This window comes from Nicotiana tomentosiformis, chromosome 11 (genome assembly GCF_000390325.3).
Source record: "Nicotiana tomentosiformis chromosome 11, ASM39032v3, whole genome shotgun sequence".
NCBI classification, from domain to species: domain Eukaryota; kingdom Viridiplantae; phylum Streptophyta; class Magnoliopsida; order Solanales; family Solanaceae; genus Nicotiana; species Nicotiana tomentosiformis.
The window spans coordinates 89,211,336-89,230,704 of NC_090822.1; the positions used below are offsets into that span (position 1 = coordinate 89,211,336).

At 38.5% G+C, this 19,369-nt stretch overlaps 1 long non-coding RNA gene across 1 annotated transcript in view; it reads right to left on the minus strand.

Annotated features, from left to right (window-relative positions):
- Positions 1–805: 805 nt before the first annotated feature.
- LOC104103042 (uncharacterized) overlaps positions 806–19,369 on the minus strand; it is a 171,396-nt gene continuing 152,832 nt past the window's right edge. Inside the window, exon 2 of the long non-coding RNA XR_011411938.1 lies at positions 806–966. This is a non-coding gene — a long non-coding RNA (uncharacterized lncRNA). The remainder of the gene's footprint in view (positions 967–19,369) is intronic.

Sequence of the window (19,369 nt, forward strand, 5' to 3'; positions counted from 1 at the left end):
TCCTTGGTCTTTCCGTTAAAAGTTCCTGACTAGTCAATCAGATGTAGGTTCTCGGAAAGTGTAAGAAGCTCTCTCGTTGACTTGTTACTCGATTTGAGGTAATCTTTTAATGTGATTGAAAAAGACGAAAGTTGGTTGAGTGAATGAATGCAAAGAAAAATGATCAAAAATAAATTAAATAGAATACTTTACCAAATGCTCCCTAATTAATTATGACGTTGCCTCTTACCAATTGTCCTCAAAGCTTGAACTTTCACTTTCAATAGTTAGAAGAAGAGCTGATGGCACCGGTCCTCATTGATTGTTTTGAAGTGAAGGCTTTTTCCTACTAATAAGTACAGCGGCCTTAGTATTAGAAAAAGAATTAGCAGGGTACGTGCTAAGTCTTCAATGAATACCGGGGAATTGACCAATTATTGATTGTATAGAAATTTCGTTCTCAACTCAAAATTTTACTTCGAACACTGATCGTCTTTGATGACTCTAAAGTTGCTCCGTTAATTTTCATGAAAATATGGGAAGTTAATACTATTTCAATGACAAAATCAGAAAATTCAATAAAGATAGTCAAATTTAAAATACTCGGGATATGGAAATAGGTTCATAGTCTATATTTTAAATCAATAACAAAAACAATATTGTAAACTTAAATACAATATAATTAACCACACATTCTAATCTAAATCTTGGGTATACTCTAATATGGTCACTGAAAAAATGAAGGTTCAAGAAATAATGGATATATATGATGTCGTGATCTAAATCCAAATTCTCGTGTTTTTACCTAAGGAGAAGATAACTCTACTCAAATCCAATCAAGCCATTCTTCGATTTAGAAGATTTTAAGACCGAAGAGTAATACATTAACGACAATGAAATGAAGTCTGCTAAACTTCAAGAACATGTTCAGTAGCCTTAGAAATAAGCAGTCCAGGTTTTTTTTTTTTTACATAAAACGGGAAATCACTATGAAAGACAAAACAAAAAACCTAAAGATCCAAACCGAAAAAGTTGAACACAACAGTGAAAACACGAAGACTTGATTGGTCACCATCTTTTAGTACATTCTACATATGGATTGAAGCTTTGATGAATTACTTCCGAGCAGAGTTGCGGAAACTGGTATTAGAAGGGCCTCTCTTATGATAATTTCCCCTTCCTGCATTAGGTCTTTTTGTATATTTCTTGTTTCCAGTATTTACTGTTTTAGCCGTTGAGGTTCCAAATACATTCCAAAGATCCCATGCCATTGAAGCCACACTTGTTACTGTATTAAATATAGCAAGCATCTTTTCAAATTTCTCTTTTATCTCCTCCGATGAATTATTACTGTTTGGATTTGTTTGCTCCTTCAATAACGTCTCGTACATGTAAAGCATGGAACAAGCCTCGGAAAAAGCAGGGAGAGGAAATTGAGATGAGATTGTCTTTTGGAAGGGCAAGTATTGAGATGGTAAACCGGCGAGAAGTTGCAATACCAAGTCTGAATCTGGTATGGGACTGTCAATCGCTGCTAAAGAATCGGCTGTGGACTTCAATTGTTTGATATAGACCTCTATAGTTTCATGATCTCCCTTTCTTATGCCATGAAATTGCATCTTGAGTTGAGCTCGCCTGACTTGATCTTGACCTGAAATCGTTTCATCTTTTTCCTGCAATGGAAAACTATCGCCTTTCTCTAATGGAAAACTCATCTCGCTAGTTCTGCCCGGTGGTATTCTTCGCTGTTGGTTTACCCTTTAAGATTGAAAGACCTAAAGATTCAATTTGGTAAAGTGGACATGTGTTGTCTTTGATTGGATAGTATTGAAAGATAAAGTTCCTTCTGGTATGTAATTTCGAGTCCATTTTTTCATTGTGATTGATACTTTGGTGCGCTTTATCATCGAACCTCGAGGGACATAGACCCCTTCGATGATCATATGAATAACGTGCTGGGAATCATCTTGTTCATTCTGTTTCTTGGAAACCCTGTTTCTGAAATGATTCTTAGCTTTGTTGCTCAAAAATTCTCGAAGATGCCCGTCGTTGAATAACCGGGCTATTTCTTCTCTCAATTGTCGATAATCCTCCGTTATGTGGCCATGTGTGCCATAATATTTGTATATTTGGTTGGGATCCCTTTGTGTTGGATCAGTTTGTAGAGGTCGAGGCCATTTAGTATCTTTGATGCGTCCGATAGCCGATACGATGGCGGATGCATCGACATTGAAGTTATATTCTCACAACCGTGGTGCTTCTTTAGGTCTGGTATGCCTGTCGAAACCATTCTTGCTCATGAGCCCTCGAGAGTTCTGGCCTCGATAATTTCTCCTTTCACCTCGTACAGGATTGCGTCCAGGTCTGTTGCCCCTACGATCTCCATTATACGGCTGGTATCGATCCTTGTTCGACTGTGGTTCTCGATCGATATCCCTCTTAATTTTGTCGATGGATCTGATAGGATAAACGGACCCGGAAAGAGTCCTGAGTTGGTCATCTTCGACCCTGATCTTCGATTGGTACCGATTATGTACATAGGCATAAGTGACAGTCGGGTATTCTATCAAATTCTACTTCAACTGCTGCGAAGCCACCGAGCTTCAAACATTGAGTCCTGGGTGAAAGCTTGAACTGCCCAATCGTCGGCGACCGGTGGTAGGTCCATCCGTTCCATTTGGAATCGAGACACGAATTCTCTGAGCATTTCGTTGTCCTCATGTCTTACCTTAAAAAGGTCCGATTTCTGGGTCTCGACCTTAATGTCTCCGGCGTGTGCCTTTACGAAAGAATCTGCAAAAGAATCAATAGAGTTAGGTGGTAAATTATGGTACCATATCATAGCTCCCTTTGATAGAGTCTCCCCGAATTTCTTTAGTAACACGGATTCGATTTCATCGTCCTCTAGATAATTCCCTTCAATTGCACATGTGTAAGAGGTGACATGCTCGTTTGGGTTAGTCGTTCCGTTGTGCTTAGGAATCTCAGGCATGTAAAAAAAAATTGGGATCGGCTTCGGAGCCACACTCGGAGGAAAGGGTTTTTGTACGAACTTCATGGAATCCAGGCCCTTCAATATCAGAGGTGCTCTTGGGATTTGGTCTACCCTGGAATTATAAGTTTCCACCTTTTTATCGTTAGCCTCGATCATCCTCTCCCCTGATTCTATCCGTTTTGTCAGCTCCTCAAACATCTTTATAACTTTGGAGCTAGTCCACGATTCACGCTCGTTTGACCTATCTTTGACCGATTCATCCCGGCGAGTGACTTCCCGGGGAGGATCGGGCTTAGCCCTGCTTGGCGTGCGACTTTGGTTCTATAATTGAGCTATTGCCGCCTGTTGAGCTTGCAACATTTCGAAGATCATTCATAGGTTGTTCCCTTCTCCTTCAACATTTTTTGTGTTCCGAGTTACTGATCGGGCTTCACCACGAACGCTATTTTTGGGGTCAGTAGGAAAATTTGCATCGACAGCCACATGCGAATTAGCGTCGATCGGATCTGCGATCGGAATTCCAGCGGGATTAGCAGGCGGCATCTCGTTATTGGGTGCTATGTTGTTATTTTTACCTTGTTGACCGAACTCGTTGTCAACATGTTGAGATGCTGATTGAGAGTTTGACATTTTTGTATTTTAGCGTAGAATCAAAGATACTCACAAGAACAAGTGTAAAAATAGTGTGTGTTACGAAAGTTAGTACCAGGCAATCACTACTATCCTTAGCCCCACGATGGACGCCAAACTGTTTACCCTAAAAACGGATAACAATTGAATTTATATGCGGTTTATATGTGAATATATATATATATATATATATATATATATATATATATATTGATTGTGAAAGAAACACATGCAAACCAAACGAATCGAATAGCCTTGTCCCTCAGGTTCGATCATCCTCAAATCAAGTGAAGATTCAACTGATATGAGAACATAGTAGCAAGATATTGGAAGTTAGAAGAAGGCAGTATATTGCTTTGTATTGCGTGAATATGATGAGTCTTACAAATGATCAGACCCCCTTTATATAATAGGAGAGTCCTACTCTTGATACAATCTAAATACAGTAAGGAATCTCATGATAGGCTAATTAATCGGTCTCTTCTTGATACGTGCCGGGATTTCCGCTGCGATCCTCGTCCGATTGTGGATATTTCGGCTTTCCGTTGTTTGGCTCGGTAAGCTTCTCTTGGTCTCGTTCGATCTCTATCTTGCTCGGTCTCGCTCTTGGCCGATCTCGATCTTGCTCGATCTATTGTTCATGAGCTCGGTAATCTAACTTCGCACCATGGTTCGATATAACACGGGTTTGAACCTTGCCCTATCATGTTCTAGTTTCGATCAGTCATACGAGAGGCAAGTCCGGTTAGCGAAATTAGATTTATGCCCTTGGTCGACCTCACTTGCCTCTTCTATATAATAGAAATTTAATTTGATTATTTTCCCTTATGGGTGGTTGATCGTGGGAGGTGAAGCTCAACAGGCGAAGTCCTGCTCTCATTTACTCATTATTATTATCGCGCTTGCCTAGTTAAAAAGAGAAAATGATATTTCAGGGAATCTAATCAATTCTTGCTAATACAGTGATAGTGTCAAAGTAATAGAACTGAGAGCAAAGACAACATCACACGCAAATAAAATTCTGTGCACGGCAAAAGTAGATATTCTCTGTGCTTCTCGATTTTCTTTTTTGGTCGACCTTTTCATCCACCAACCAATTTAGTCCTCAGTGCAGGCCAGCAAGTAATGGACAATAAATTGCCCTCTCATCGTACTATTTTAGTTGATTAAAAAATAAAAAATACATAATACTAAATGTCATTGTACAATCTCCTCTCTTTTCGTCTTTTTGAATTGAAAAACAATCTCTTTATTCGAAAGAGATAAGATTTAAGTACACATTATTCTTTTTATATCCCGTCGTGAAACTTTGCCGGTCGTTGTTGTCATTATTCAATCTCATTTTCTGCATGTCCTTTTATACTCGTACACTACCCATCTTTTTTTGCTAAGTTATTGTAATAACTTCATCTATATTACAGGAGTATTTTTTTTTTAGTATGTAACAAAATAAATAGTACTCCCTCCGTTTCAATTAAATGATACTTTTTAAAATTTAAAAATAATTTAGTTTTAAATTCTTTATTTTAGAATCCGTTTCAATTTGTCGTCGGTGCATGCCAGCCAATAACGAACGATAATAAATTGTCATCTCATCGTACTATTTTAATTTATTAAAATAAAATGCATAATAGTATTAAATGTCATTGTCCAATCCCCATTCTCTGCATGTCCTTTTATACTTTATACTCGTACACTGTCAATCTGTTTTTGCTTAGTTATTGTCGTAACTTCATCTATATTACACTTTATTTTTTACTATGTAACGAAAAATAACAATTTACATATGCAGAAATTTTTAGTTTTGATCCTTTTTATTTATTTTTTTGGTAACCATTGTTAAATTACCATTAACTCCAAAAACCCATTACAAATAAAAAGTACTACCTCTTTCCTGAATCAGAAATTTGGCCTCCAACAAAACAAGAAATTACTACAATGTGTTATTTTTCTTAATAACACATTTTATAGCTAAATATATCATGCCATTTTTAAAATCACTCATCTTAAAAATATTTTTGACATGTGAAAAAAAAAATTCTTTGCACTCAAACACCGTTACATAAGATAAAGTCCTAAGATAAATTTAAGGAGGGAGTACTATTTCTAACCGGTTTAGTGCGGTACGATTCAGTCGGTTTAGTCGGTTTTCGAATATCCATTGACACCCCTACCGGGCGCATAGCCGCCCTGGGGCGTTTCATCCTGAGGTCCTCCGATAAGAGCCATCGATTCTTCTCGTTGCTGAAGAAGAAAATTAACTTCACATAGACCCCGGAATGCCAACAGGCCTTGGAAGAGCTTAAACGTTACTTATCGAGCTCGCCGCTGCTTCACACGCCGAGGGCAGACGAACATCTGTACTTATATTTGGCAGTATCAGAGATAGCGGTAAGTGGTGTCCTGGTCCGGAAAAAACGAGGTACACAATTTCCAATTTATTACGTTAGCCGGATCTTGGGTGAGGCCGAAGCTAGGTATCCCCTCCTAGAAAAGTTAGCACTCGCTTTGATAAGAGCCTCTAGGAAACTAAAACCGTACTTCGAATGTCATCCCATATATGTTGTAACAACTTATCCACTTCGAAATATTATGCATAAACCCAAGCTTTCATGGCGGTTGGCAAAATGGGCCGTAGAAATCAGCGGGTATGATATCGAATATCGACCCCGAACAACCATTAAGTCTCAAAGTTTGGCAGACTTTGCGGCTAACTTCATACCGGCCCTAGTACCCGAGGTTGAAAGAGAGCTGTTGGTAAACTTGGGTACATTCTCGGGAATCTGGACCCTCTTTACTGATGGTGCTTCGAACTCAAAAGGGTCCGGACTTGGCATTGTACTAAAATCACCCATATGCAACATGGTTAGACAATCTATTAGAACTGTGAAATTGACTAACAACGAGGCCAAATATGAGGCCATGATTGCAGGTCTCGAACTAGCCAAAGGCTTAGGAGCGGAAGTGATCGAAGCCAAATATGACTCCCTCCTCGTGGTGAATCAGGTTAACGGAACCTTCGAAGTTAGGGAAGAATGAATGCAAAGATACCTAGACACGTTACAAATCACTTTGCACCGATTTAAGGAGTGGATGTGCCTCGAGATCAGAATAGTGAGGCTGATGCCCTCACAAACTTAGGATCATCGGTCGAGGACAACAAGCTCAATTCGGGGGCCGTCGTGCCACTCACGAGGTCAGTAGTCGAAGAAGGACATGCCAAGATAAACTCCACAAGCTTGACCTGGGATTGGAGAAATAAATACATAGAGTATTTGAAAACCGGAAAGCTTCCCTCAGATCCAAAAGAATCGAGGGCCCTGCGCACGAATGTAGCATGATTCACCTTATTCGAAGACGGAACCTTAATCAGAAGAATGTTCGATGGTCCACTAGCAATATGTCTGGGATCAGGAGACACCGAGTATGTCCTGAGGGAAGTTCACGGGGTCTCTTGCGGAAATTATTCCGGTGCCAAATCATTGATTCAAAAGGTAATCAGAGCCGGCTATTATTGGATAGACATGCAAAAAGATACGAAAGAGTTCGTTCTAAAATGTGACAAATGCCAAAGACACGCACCGATGATTAACCAACTCGGGGAACTACTTCATTCGGTCTTGTCACCATGGCCATTCATGAAGTGGAGAATGGATATCGTTGGCCCACTTCCATGGGCACTAGGTAAAGCTCAATATATTTTATTTTGACTGGCTATTTTTCAAAGTGGGTTGAAGCACAGGCTTTCGAAAAAGCTAGGGCGAAGGAAGTCATCGACTTTATTTGGGATCACATCATATGTGGATTCGGGATGCCATCCGGAATTGTGTGTGATAACGGAAAAAAGTTCATCGGCAGCAAAGTAACCAAATTCTTCGAAGAACATAAGATCAAAAGAATTCTATCAACACCTTATCATCCTAGAGGGAACGGGCAAGCCGAATCGACCAACAAAACCATCATCCAAAATCTTAAGAAGAGGCTAGCCAGCGCCAAAGGAAAGTGAAGGGAAATTTTGCTCGAAGTTCTTTGGGCGTACCGCACAACCTCGAAATCCAGTATTGGGGCTACCCCATTCTCGTTAGCTTATGGCGTCGAAGCTCTAATACCGGTCGAAGTCAGAAAGGAGATTATCCGGTTCCAATATGCAACAAAGGAATCAAATGAAGAGGCTATGAATACTAACCTTGAACTCTTGGATGAAAGGCATGAAGTCGTCCTCTTCCGATTAGCCGCCCAAAAGCAACAGATCGAGAGATATTACAATCGAAGAGTCAATCTTCGATATTTCAACGTCGGGAACTTAGTGCTAAGGAAAGTCACCCTCAACATCAGAAATCCAAATGAAGGGAAATTAGGTCCGAATTGGGAAGAACCATACCAAATTCTCAAGGTTACAGGAAAAAGGTCCTACAAGCCCGGAACAATGGATGGAGAGCAACTACCGAGCAATTGGAACATATCTCACCTAAACCGGTATTACTGCTAAGGTACGATCCCTTCCCATTTCCTTTTTATTTCAGAATAACACTTGCAGGTGGTCAACAAGAAACGACGATGGATTTTTCAGCGAGCGACATAAATTCTTTTGGTCTGAAAGAACGTGTTGCACTCTTTTTCCCTTAGACCGGTTTTGTCTCAAATGGATTTTTTGCCGAGGTTTTTAACGAGGCAACAATGAATTGTGCTAACTTAGAATTAAGCCCGATTATAAATCGACACCGAAGATCAGCTCAACAATATTCGAGGTTCCTTTACAATCAACCTCGAATACTGGGGTGCTACCCTCGGATATGCATTGTTTTCGTATATCAACTCTAGCGAGGAAACTACTTCATTAAGGGAGAGTCTCGATAGAAAGGATTTATTGTAAGGGTCAAACGGTCAAAACGAACCGTGCCCATGTAGATTGCTCGAGCCCCGGCATAAAACATGTACGCATTTATGATTGTTTCGATCAAGAATAAAGAGAATTACTTTCCTTGCAATCATCTTATGTTTTAAAATTGTTTCCTCTTTACATCCCCTTAAAGAGCTTCATACTTTTGAAAATAACAAGCCTAAGGGCAATACATAACCAGAATGCGAACGACCACCCCCTCACTCGGGGGACTACCGTCCAACTCAAATAGCCCAAGTCATTGAGCCTCGGGGGCAAAAGACCTATTAGGCAACTCTCCGATTTCTAAAGGCCACGACCACCCCACTCGGGGACTATTATCTCGGGCAAGCCCGGATGACTCGAAAAAATAAAGAGAAGTACTTTCCTTGCAACCATCTTATGTTTTAAAAAGATTTCCTCTTTACATCCCCTTAAAGAGTTTCGTACTTTCGAAAATAACAAGCCTAAGGGCAATACATAACTAGAATGCGAACGATCATCCCCTCACTTGGGGACTGCCGTCCAACTCAAATAGCCCAAGTCATCGGGCCTTGGGGGCAAAAGACCTATTAGGCAACTCCCCGGTTTCTAAAGGCCACGACCACTCCACTCGGAGACTGTTATCTCGGGCAAGCCCGTATGACTCGGGAAAATAAGCCCAATGGGCAGTTCCCGAACTAAAAGGCTATGGCCAATTTAACACGGCTTGGAGACGTTTGAAACCCGTAATGAAAAATAGGCCTTCGAAAAAGAGAAAAATTTTCATAACCGGTTCTAAAGGCTACCCTCGACAAATCCATAAACTTAAGATATTTTCGGGAAAAAATCTTCGATAACATCGAACCCTTAAATACAACCTCATTGTTTCACGCTAAGGCATTTTGACATTTTGAATACAAGTAATAATTTGAATACAAATATTTGAGAGCCGAAACGGGAATAAAAGCCTATATATATATATATATATATATATATATATATATATATATATATATATATATATATATATATATAATAATAATAATAATAATTTTTACAAAGACCAGATTGGCCTAACACAAAAATTTACAAAGCAAAAATGTAAAGGCCTAAGTGGCCTGGTCTTCATCGGGGGTAACATCTCCATCTTCGGAATCTTCCCTATATTCGGATTCACTTAAGCCATCAGAGTCTTCCTCACGAAGGGCCAGCTTCCGGGCCCTGTTTTCCTCTACTTTGGCGTTCTCGATTTCGGCCATCACATCGAAGCCCTGAGCATGAACTCCCTCAAGGCTTCCCTTCGAGCTTGACATTTTGCATGATCCACCATGCTCTTAGCCTCCGCCTGGATGTCCTCGACATCAACATTAAATTGATCCACTATGGCATCAGCTTTGGTGTTAGCCACGATAACCTCAAATCTGGCCACTTCGAGTTCGCTATCCAAGTTTGCCTTATCAGAAACAACCAAGTCCAATCGAGATTGAAGCTCTTTGATTTTCTCGACCTGCACCGAGACTTTCTCTTTTGCAGCTTAGAGATGGGTCTCGGCCGACTTCAGTTGTGTTTGGACGGTTTCCTTTTTTTAGGCTAAGATGTCCATATTCTTTTTGAACTCTTCAGCCTCGGCTTGTATTGTATCTACTTGTTTCTGAAGATTCCCGATCTGTTTGAGACTCTGACGAACTTGCAGGATCAGATTGTTAGTTACTATCTCCAATTCATTTTCACTATCATGAAGTACTCGGAATACCTGCTCGGCCATCTCAGCATGCTCGTCTCGAGCCGTTACTAAATCGGCCTGAAGCTTCTCACTGAGAAGCTTGTAGGTGTCACTTTTCTTAGTGAGGTCCCGGACCTCGGCTTCATGATGAGTCAATTCCTCCCGATATCAGGGAAAGCCTCGTGATGCAGTACCGAAGCCTACAAGCATAAGGGAAGATGTTGTGGTTATTTACAACTTTAAAAGTTAGAATATTTGAGAAAGAAAAGGCACGCCAAATTTACCCGATTTAATACTTGTCGGGCTCCATTGAATAGACCAGTGGCACTCGGCGACGATTCCTTCCTTGATATCGGAAGGTCATTGAGCCCGGTGATGTCTTCCAAAGCAACGGACTCAACCCCATCCAAGAAGCCGTGGATATCGGTCACCCCATGAGGACTCAACATTCCTACCTCACGGATCATGGCATCCAAAATCTGAGGAGACCCGCTGAGGTCGACCGTTCCAAGTTCGTCTATTGAGGTGCCTTCCCTGCTCTCTCTCTCGACCCCCTTAGCTTGGGGTGGAATGGGGTCGACCCCTTTCTGGCCCGGAAGCTTCAAGCAGAGCTCCATCACCAACCTCCTCATGTCGGGATGCTTCAACTTTAGCGCTCGCCGACTCGAGAACTTCTTATACGGTGACGCTGGCCTGCATATGGGCCACCAATTTGAAATTATCTTCCTCGTCTTCTTCGTATTCATCCCTTAATCGACGGATTGAATCCGAAGACATAACAATGGTGTCCCTCTTGGGCTTGCGAGATCTCCTCACCGATCTTTTCTTTTCTGAGCGTGGGAAACACATAGCCCTTTTCCTCCTTTTCTCTTTGGTCTGCTTCGGAGCAGAAGGGTGGGGAAAGACTTCTTCGTCACCATATGAGGGCTTCATTGCAACATCCTTTCTGAGGCCTATAAAGGAAAAAGGTGAGTAAGTTCGAGAAAAATCCCGAACGATCACCGTTCTAAGAAAGAAACTCACCATGATTGCGGGCCTCCCATCGACCATTCGATAACTCCATCCAAGCGCGCTCTGAGTACGACCTCTATAACACAAGGCCTTCGACCCATTTTTTAAGTTCCGAAATTGGGTTCGGCATCTGGGGTACAACTGCGACAACAAAAAATATCAATGAAGAAAGAAATAAGAAGAAAAACGATGAGATTAAACCTTCAAAGCAAAGTACTACTTATGTTTCATGTTCCATTTTTCGAGAAATGGCATATCTTCAGCGGGGATCAGGTCCGAAGTCCTTACTCGAACAAATCGGCCCATCCAACCTCAGTCCCGACCTTCATCTATACTCGATAACGGGGCCTTACTGGCTCGGCGAGCAAGCTTGATCATCCCCCCTCGATAGAGTCGGGGACTGTAGAGGCTCATAAGGTGGTCGGGGGTAAAGGGACATCCTTCAATTTTGTTTACAAAAAATCGAAGGAGAATTACTATTTTTCGGAAGGAGGGGTGGATCTAGCCGAGAGTCACATCATTCCTCTTGCAAAAGGCAATGATGATGGGGTCTAAGGGACCCAACGTAAAGGGGTACGTGTAAACACTTAGAAACCCCTCCACGTGGGTAGTGATCGATTCCTCGGGCGAAGGAACCACCACATGCTTATTAACCTAGTTGCAGTCATGTTTAACCATAGCGAGGAGTTTTTCGGTGATTGTGCATATGTACCTCGAGACCGGCTCACATCGGCCCGTTACCATGGAGGTCTTTTCGACCCTAAAATTAGTAACAGTCGGGCACCCTGCCGGAATGAATTCCTCAGGGTGGGGTTCCGCTGCAGCCTCATCGCTGTCGGGCCGTGATGAAGAAGCAACCTCTTTCTGCGGTACGATCTTAGAAGTTTTCGCCATTGAAGAACAGGAGAAAAGAGATTTAAGATAGTATGCGGATTGATGAGAACTCAAGAAATTTGGGTGCTAAAGTTGTAAGCAAAGGGATTTTTGAAGATAAAGCAAGAGTAGGAAGAGCTTTGAACGTAAAAGTTTGAATGAGAAAAAGTTAGGGTACTTATAGCTTGCTGGTGACAGTTCAGAACCAGTAGTGGCCGACCAACGACTGACAAGCATTTAATACCATGATAATTGGACCAACGGGACATTTAAAGTTGTTGCTTATGTCATGATCGGGTGTACCAATGACGTTCATCGTTTACGTCATTACCCGTCGAGACGAAGCTCAGAAATTCATATCGTTTCTCATCATCTCCTCTCCGAGAAACGAGGGGACAATCTGTATACGGTCAAAACCGGACTTGCCCCTCATATGACTGATCGAGAGTCGAGACTAGAACATGATATGGCAAGGTTCAAACCCGTGTTATATCGAACCATGGTGCAAAGTTAGATAGCCGAGCTCGTGACCCAAAGATCGAGCAAGATCGAGATCAGCCAAGATTGAGACCGAGCAAGATCCTCTCCTCTTATCATATCGTTTCTCATCATCTCCTCTCCGAGAAACGAGGGGACTATTTGTATACAGTCAAAACTGGGCTTGCCCCTCGTACGACTGATCGAGACTAGAACATGATGGGGCAAGGTTCACAGAATTAACAATAATTTGACATAGACCTCTATAGTTTCATGATCTCCCTTTCTTATGCCATGAAATTGCATCTTGAGTTGAGCTCGCCTGACTTGATCTTGACCTGAAACAGTTTCATCTTTTTTCTCCGCCTCAGTCTTGGGCATAGTGTTTGAGGAACTATCACCTATCTCCTTTGGAAAACTCATTGTTGGTTCTTAGCAAATGAAATCTCTAGTCTCTCTCTGGCTAGTATACTTCTTTATTCAAAAAATTATAATATTTAGTTCGATATATATATATATATATATAATAACATCCATTAATTTTTGATAAATTTATTTTTTATATTGTGACTCCATTTAATGAAAATATTGATTTCGCCTCTACGTCCCCGACTCATGACCATATTATTCTTTCCAACCAATTGGTTGTTGTGGGTGGTAATTTGCACTAATTTTCAGAGCCCGGCCCAAGATTTCTTTAGTTGTTTTGGATTTTACGTGCTAATAATTGGAGTTTACTTTCAATATATATATATATATATATTAATAAATTCTTAACACAAATATACTATCCAGATTCTTATTTTTGAAATTATACTGAATTTATTATTGTTATTGAAATTGTATATTATTTCAACAAAATTTATTGGGTACGACCGCACCCTTAGCCGAGCTTCTAACCCAATCCCGGTTATTTTTTTTATATGCTAATTTACAACCACACTATAATACTTATAGATTGTAATACATAAACTATAGAAAATGAGAGGAATTTTTATGAGTGATCGTTCAACTTTGTGTTCATCACACACAAGTTATTTTTCTTCTTTTTGTTACATAAAAATCATTCAACTTTGTGTTCATTACTCACAAGTCACTTTTCTTTCTTTTGTTACACAAAAAATATTTTACTTTGCTCTATTTATCACAAAGTCACATTGGCCACATTTTGTAATACTTTTACTTGAAAAGTCTATTATGCCCTTGATATTATAAATTCTTTCATTTATATAACATCTTATATATACTATATACTATATAGTATATTTTTACCTAGGTATTTTACTTATAATTAAAATAACTTTATATTATTTTATTTATTATTTTTATAATATATCCAGTGACGGAACCAACGGGGTGGCTAGCGTGTTCAACTGAACCTGTTTCACCAAAAAATAATACTGTGTATATGTATAAATTATGATTAACGTTGTCTAAATTTTTTATAAATATATTATTTGAACCTACTTGACAACTACTATTTTACGACTAAAGTTATGTACTTCCAATATTGAACCCATTTGCATAAAATCCCGAGTCTGCCACTGAATATATCCATACATTTAACTTTTCTATGGCACTCAATTTGTTTAATCATATTCAAACATTAACATTTTTAAATATAAAACACAATAGAAATATTTATTTATTAATATTTATTTGAAATAAAAAAATAGATTTGTTTAACAAATGATAGTTTTTTATAGTTATAAGAATTTTAGAAAATATTTCAAAGATATTTGTGTTTAATTAAGTTTTTAAAGGTTTATATGTTAATATTATTTATAGTAAAGTATTAATATGATGTGTCATTGTACTAAATGTAAGTATTTTATTTATTGGATTAATGGGTATGGCTTGGTTGATAAATCAGTGAGCTTTGATTTTATAATTTTCATTAAAAATATTTCATTAAGCATGATTAAGGAAGTGGACTTGAGATTTGTTCAGAGTAATGTTACCGATAAATTTATTAATTCTACTTATATATCTTGAAAATTAATATAAAGAAAATATTAAATGTACGAATATATTATAAAATAATAAATAAAATAATATTAAGTTATTTTAATTATAACTAAAATACTTAGGTAAAAGTATATATATATATAGAAAGTATTGCATAAATGAGAAGATTTATAATGTCAAGGTCATAATAGACTTTTAAGGTGTAAGGTTTGTAAAATTTGGTTAAAGTGACTAATGTTATAACTAGAGTATAGTAAATGATTTTTGTGTAACAAAAAAAAGAAAAATAATTTTTGGGTAATGAACACAAAATTGAATAACTTTTGCGTAACAAAAGAAAGAAATGTGATTTATGGATAATAAATATAAAGTTAAATGATACCCACAAAAAATACTTAGAAAAGGACAAGCAAAGAAGGACTATATCTTTTACTATTGTTCGAATATGGCTTATATACTTTTCTTGCATGGATGACTTATCTCTAAGACGTCCTCTACTAGATCCACTGGTGGCACAACTGGGGCAACTCTGAGACGTCCTCTACCACATGCTGGGGGCCTGCCTCGGCCTCTAGCAACATGGGGAGCAGCTCATCCATGATCGGGTACATCTGTCGCGCGCGATCTCACCATCTGTGAGAGAAGAAGAGAAAGATACTTAGTACAACATCAATTGCACGATAAGAGATGAAGAAAGAGTAGTTTCCTAATATCTTATAGCCTCTTGAAGATAAGTACGGACATCTCCGCATCGATCGAAGATTCTATTAGGCATGCTCATAACTTGTGAGACCTACGTGAACCTAGTGCTCTGATACCATGTTGTCACGACCCAATTTCTTTTGTAGGCCGTGATGGCGTCTAACGTCGCCGCTTGGCAAGCCACCGGTGAACTAGCCATGTGTTTATTCTTTTTAACAATTTCGAAATGGTTGATTTTTCCTTATTTATTAAATAAGCAAGAGGTGAAAATTTTAATAAAATAAAGTGAAGCTAATTTGAGAGCAAATATGGTGAATTAATTACTCAAAAGTCATCAAATGTCTACTAGTATAATTCCAAGACCCGGTATCACAAGTATATGAGCTACTAATAGAATATACAAAAATACTAAACTATTGTTTGAAATAGAGTAGACAGAAAGTAATGCAAAAGAGAGACTCCGAGTGCTGCCGAACGGACTTAGAAGAGCAGCTCACCACTAGGCCTAGATGTATCGAGGGTGCACGCCGGTAAGACTACCAGATGCACCTGCCTCAAATCCTGCACGATTAGTGCAGAAGTGTAGCGTGAATATATAAACAACATGTACCCATTAAGTATCCAGACTAACCTCGAAAAGTGGTGATGAAGGGTCGACATCGACACTTACTAGGGGCTGACAATAAAATACATAAATGCTAAATAGACATAGAGTATGTGAACAATAATATTAACACAATAACAATTGTTGGTCCAATAATTCTTCAATAAGTAGTAAATTCCAAGAGTCTTCTATTAGCACCGACCAATTCCAAGTAAATTCCGAACAAATAAATAAATTATAATCTCTCACTTCATGAAAAGTAATATCCAGTATGTTGATGCTTCAAACATTAATACGCACGATTTATACCGAGGTCATATGACCCGATCCAGAATAATATGTACACTAACGAAGGTCGAGCGACACGAACCATAGATGCATTTATCTACTGCTGAGGCGTTCAGCCCACTCCATAAGAAGAGATGATACTTTATGAACAACTAAGGTGCAAACATTACAAATATTTCATGATTTGGGTCCTAAACAACCCGCATATAAGCATAGTTAGTAGCTATGCACAGACTTTCGTCATCTCGTGCGTACGTAGCCCTCACAATTTGAAGTAGATAGTAATTAAAATCACCTATGAGGTAAATTCTCTCTTACAAGGTTATACAAGAGACTTACCTTGTCTCAAAGCTCGCTTTCCGGCCTACAAATTAGTTCTAAAGCCTCAAATCGGTGCCGAATAATCCGAAACTAGTCAAATGTTACATAAATTAATCAATACATGTTCAAAAGTTCATAATTTGACTATTAGAGTAATTACCCAACCCAAATTAAAAGATTTTTAAAACTCACCCATGGGCCCACGGGCCCGATTTTCGAAAAATTTCAAAGATAAATGTTACTCATAACCTCACTAACTCAAATATATAATTTTCACCAAATCCCATAATTATTTTTGTGGTTAAATTTTATTTTTATAAAAGAACACTGGTTTTTTCAGCTAAACCCATTGTCACGACCCAAAATCCATTAAGGTCGTGATGGCGCTGGACACCACTGCCAGGCAAGCCAACCATAATCAATTAACTTAATTACCCGTTTTAGTATTTTTGAAATAAAAATTTCTTCAATGAAATAGTAAAGATAAAACTCATAGAATAAATGATAAATATTTTTAGCAACTAAATTTCTAAACAATTTGCAACCATTCCCAAACCACGGTGTCACAAGTGCATGAGTATTTATTAGAGAATTAAAATAAAATACAGCATCTGTCCAGAATACAAATTAGACAGAAAAATATAATAACTCTGAAAGAGACCCTGTTAGCTGCGGATCGTAATATAAAATGCATCTCACCTATGTCCCCAAAATTATTAACCACACCTCTGTGCCCACAAGGCCGCTATACATATATGTACCTGTACAATAAAATGTGCAGCAAGTACAGTATGAGTACAAAAACAACGTGTACCCAGTAAGTATCAAACCTAATCTCGAAGTAATAGAGACGAAATAGTCGACTTTGACACTCACTATGAGTCAATAATAATAATTGAAATAAATTATAATTATTCAAATCAGCATGGTTCAGAGTTAACAATAATTTGACATAGACGTCTATAGTTTCATGATCTCCCTTTCTTATGCCATGAAATTGCATCTTGAGTTGAGCTCGCCTGACTTGATCTTGAACTGAAATCGTTTCATCTTTTTCCGGCAATGGAAATTGGAAAACTATCGCCTTTCTCTAATGGAAAACTCATCTTTGGTTCTAAACGAGTGGTCTCGCTAGTTCTGCCTGGTGGTATACTTTTACCCTTTAAGATTGAAAGACCTCAAGATTCCATTTGGTAAAGTAGACATGTGTTGATCTGTGATTGGATAGTTAGAAATAATAGTACTCCCCCCTTTAATTTATCTTATGTAACGGTGTTTGAGTGCAAAGAAATATTTTTTTCACATGTCAAAAATATTCTTAAGATGAGTAATTTTAAAAATGACATGATATATTTTGCTATAAAATGTGTTATTAAGAAAAATAACACATTGTAGTTATTTCTTGTTTTGTTGGAGGCCGAATTTCTGATTCACGAATAATGATTTTTGGAGTTAATGGTAATTTGACAATGGTTATCAAATAAATAAATAAATAAGTTCAAAACTTAAAATTTCTGCATATGTAAATTGTTATTTTTCGTTACATAGTAAAAAAAAAAAAAAAGGTGTAATATAGACGAAGTTACTACAATAACTTAGCAAAAACAGATTGGCAGTGTACGAGTATAATGTATAAAAGGACATGCAGAAAATGGGGATAGAATAAGGGTGGCATGTGGGCCGGGCTCGGTTCTAAGTGGGTTTTGCGGGTCCGGTCCTAAGTGGACCGGTCTTAAGTGGTCCGGTCCTAAGCGGTCCCAGGCTTCGTAGGATTCTTGTTGGAACCGATCCGGGACCGAGACCACGAACTAATGGTCCCGGGGTAAATGGGCCCAATCGGGCCTAAGTGAGCCCAATTGATACTTTTTTTTTATTTTTTTTAATTATAGAAGTTAGAGAAAAAAATGGTAATAAAAATACCTAAGGCAATTCCTTGTAAATTACATTATAGAATTGTCACTTAAATTTATTAATTCAAATTTTAAAACAAAAATATTGTAAAGAGATATTAAAAGCAATTCGTTATAATATTATAATATATATATATATATATATATATATATATATATAAGAAAAAGTGTAATTATAAAAAAATTGGGGTTAAAACAAAGTTGAGGGGGTTAAATGATTATTTATAAATAGCCAACGACTATTTTGGCATGTAAAATAGCCATATTTTAAATGCCATAAAGACTATAATGTGGCAGATTGTTTTTAAAAAAAAATTAGCCCTTGGGCCCGGATAGGCCCGTTTAGGACCGCTTGAACCGGCCCGCTTCCCAGCCGGTCCTGATCTCGGGGGCCTCGCCTATGGGACCGGCCCACTACCCAGCCCACATTTCCACGGTTCCGATCCTATCCGATTAGAACCATTTAGGCCCACTGCTCATTTGAATTTGCGGTTTTGGGCCGGGCCCGGTCCTAACCGGCCCACATGCCACCCTTAGGATAGAACAATGATATTTAATACTATTATGCATTCTTTTTTTAAATAAATTATAATAGTACGATGAGATTGTTCGTTACTGGCTGGCCTGCAATGGCGACTAATTTGGTTGGTTGATGAAAAAGTCGATTGACATACTTAAGTAAAAGAGGAGTTCGGAACCAAAATAATATATTTTTGGATTCAAGACACAAAAATAGGTGGAAAAAAAGTTAGTGACCAAAATACATATATCGTCCTTTAAAAGGGCGCTATATTTGAATATGAAAAGACGGCCAGGTATAACGTCGTTTATTAAGACACTATATATATTTTGTGGGTCCACCAATAATTATTATGCGTTTAACTGACATAACAATAATTCAAATGAGTATAGCGCCCTTATTTAAAGCGCTATGCCTAAAACAATTCGACCCCCGGATTGGGCATTGCCTTATTTAATAACCTTAAGGATTTTGTAAAAATCCATTCAGAAAAATTCTCAAGTCTTG